The following is a 3367-nucleotide window of genomic DNA, read 5'->3' on the forward strand; positions in this document are numbered from 1 at the left end:
TTTGAATATTTTTAAAATTATTGATTGAAAAACAAGTTTTCAAAGCTTATATTGAGCTCTTTACATTTATATTGATTGGTGCTCAGTTATTTTTGAATTAGTGTGTACAGTTACAAATCTTTGTAACATGATACGCTAAGTTAAACTAAATAATATTAGTTACATTTTTATTTTACACACAGATTCATTTATTAAAACATCTTCATTTAAAAAGTTGCATGCTGATTTTGAAAATTAATCATGATAGAAAATTTAATTATTCATATAGGGAAGAGAGATATAAATGATGGGTATCTTTGTGGGGAAAAGTGTGGAAAAAAAAGTTCATCTCTATTGCCATTTTAAGTGTTTCTAATATTTTATGTAATCTGCATGAAACGTGTATTTAAATTCTCACGAATTAAATAATAAATTGTTTCAATTCGATTTCTAATTCCTAAAATGAAAACAAGTGAAACAAACAATTAACTGAGTTAATTATTGAAATAATCTGTATAGAAAGTGCTGAAAGTGCTTGCATTATTTTTATAAATTAGAAGAGTTTAAAAAACCAACACAATTATGGCAAACGATATTTGCTTCGGTTTTCGAAAAGTTTCGAAAGTATTTTCTAGATTTTTTTCGAGGCCTCCAGCAAATTTTCAACTTATCTTTTAAAGTTTTGGGGTAAATGGACACCAAAGTTTTGTCCACATTTGCGCCCTCACGAGTCAATACTGATGTTAACGAAAAAATGTTTCAGGCAAAAGTTGTTAATTTTTTTGTAAGGAAATTTTTTAACTTTTTTTTTCTTTCTCTAACGGTTTAAAAAATGGGTCCTACAGTACCAAGGCCTGCTTGACCTATGTAGCTCTATTATTTAAACTCGCTTTTTTCGTCCTGAGCTAATTTTCAGCTTGATAACGAAATGGAAGTGGACTATAAATTAGGTGATTCTATGAACACCTCTAACACTGTTTACCCGTTAGAGGGCAAATTAGGACAAAACTTTGTTGTCGATTTTCTGTCTATAAAAGAGATGGACTTGAAAATTGCAGATAGCTTCAATTAGTGGTCTGGTGAAACATCTTTGAACGAAATCAAATTCTAGAAAATACTTTCGGAAGTGTTCGAAATTTTCGAAAACATAATGAATTACAGCCGAAAGGCCGCCATAATTATGTTGATTTTTTAAACTCTGCTAATCGAATAATAAATAACTGACATTTGTTTAAATTATTTAGAGTCTTAAGGAGACACCTCATCTTGCTCCCTTTGGTGACGCCGTTGCTTTTTAGGGTGCAAAGTCAATTTGTAACAACATTATATATCGTATTAAAATTGTTCTCAATTACAACATTTTTTACGATACCAAATTACAATTAAAGAGGAAAAATATAAGTAAAAATGATGACGTGAAAAGTAATAATTTTCCTTGTAATTACATCGTATGTGTTAAAAAGAAAATTATGAAATTGCAGATGGTGTGATGGTTAAAGTAAGGTTAGGTTAGACAGTGTAAGGTGTTATATTGTATCACATAATATACAAAGATGGTATCATTTTTATGGTACTTTTATATTTGTTTTGATGGTACAAAGGGCGTTACGGGACTCTTAGGTTGTTCATTTTTATGACTATTGTGTGTTTGTGTGTGTTTACCGTAAAGTAATAGACATACATACCATACCATTCACTATTTATAAGGAAAAATCCCGTTAGACCGTTTAATTTGAAAATTAAAATTCTCAATGGTTGAATTATTTTCATTTTCTTTCAATTCAAATTTTTTGGTCGCAAGCCTATTTTGGCTAGGTTATGTCTACCTTTTAACAACTCATGGGTCGGAGAAAATGTTTAACAACGAATTTTCCCTAATAATCAGCGAAGCCTTTTTAAAGATTCAAAAGCGAATCGAATGAAAAAATCATTTTAATGAAACTTAAATACCTCTCAACATATTGGAGTAACTTTATATATTATCAAATCCATAGATTTTTCGCAAACTTCTTTATGATGCTGGCTCAATGAATAGTCCAAGTTTGTGATGTCGAACGACGAACGCAACTTGGTCCAAAATCAAAAAAACCGTGAAATTTTCCGATCTCTTTTCAGATTAGAAGGACTAGTTTTCTTAAAGGGGAGAGTACCTTTTCAGGACTTTTTTCAAATAGACTAAATTTGATACAGTGTGAGGCCAGAATTGTCTCTGTGTCAAATTTTCACGGTTCTTTCAATTTTTTACAAAGTTGGATTCGGCGCTTGAAATCACAAACATGCCTTCTTCATTAGGCTAACATCATAAAATTTTATTATATTATTTTTACTGGTATTTTCAGATGACATGGCTGTTGGATTAACGAATAAATTCGCATTACTTTTTACAAAGTAGTCCGATTTCAATAATTCTTTCTTTATTGAATTTGATATACTTCGAATTGGTTAATGATTAATTGCTCACCGATTTCTCTGCCAATTGAAGATCGATTCTTTTTTTGAAAGAAATTTACTCTCCATATTTGTTTTACCAAAATCGGTTTAGTAGTTTTTAAGATATGGATTAATACGTGTTACTTCATTACGTACGGAAAGTTTTTAGCTCACTTAAAAGTACAAAATAAAATTTTTTTGCAAAGAATAGAACCGGTTCCAAAAAAAAGTAAAATTTAATTTTATAGTACCGACTCCAATGAATTAATTTTTAGCTAAGGATTTGATTGAAATCTGTACTTTAAAATTAATTTTTTATCTGTTGTTTTTCAGAAGTTGGTTCTATTTTTTGCAAAAAACTTTTATGATAAGAATCGAATAAAATTAAATTGAATAATTATTTATTTTTGAATGTATAAGTTATGTGTAAATATTTAAAATTTAAAAAGATTACCCTGGACGGTGGATCACTTGGCTCGAGGGTCGATGAAGAACGCAGCTAATTGCGCGTCAACTTGTGAACTGCAGGACACATGACATTGACATTTCGAACGCACATTGCGGTCCTTGGATACTGTTCCCGGACCACATCTGGCTGAGGTTCGTATACATTATATTAATATAATAAAAGATTAATTTACATAAAATTTTTTTATGAAAAAGAAATTGCCGCTTACAAATCTGGTTACATTTCCTACGACTAGGAAATACACATCAAATTGTGGACGGGAGGAGGATAAGATTTTTTTAAAAAGCGTCACATTGAGAATTTCTCATGTTACATCACCACTTAATTTTTCATGACCCATAACCTGTTGGGTACATTTACTATGGATTTTTTAGTTCGTCAGTCGCCCCTGATTTACAATATAAAATACCAATTAATATTTTAGACAATATCGCAACAGGGGGATGAAATATATATGTTATTTAAATATAGTTAGGGGATGTGAAATTC

General features: G+C 30.2%; 1 non-coding gene across 1 annotated transcript; it reads left to right on the forward strand.

Annotated features, from left to right (window-relative positions):
• Positions 1-2860: 2860 nt before the first annotated feature.
• On the forward strand, positions 2861-3014 carry LOC123303147. The gene has a single exon (XR_006535581.1). It is a non-coding gene; the product is annotated as a 5.8S ribosomal RNA (ribosomal RNA).
• The last annotated feature ends 353 nt before the right edge of the window (positions 3015-3367 follow it).

The sequence above is a fragment of the Chrysoperla carnea genome, chromosome X (assembly GCF_905475395.1).
Source record: "Chrysoperla carnea chromosome X, inChrCarn1.1, whole genome shotgun sequence".
Classification (NCBI taxonomy): domain Eukaryota; kingdom Metazoa; phylum Arthropoda; class Insecta; order Neuroptera; family Chrysopidae; genus Chrysoperla; species Chrysoperla carnea.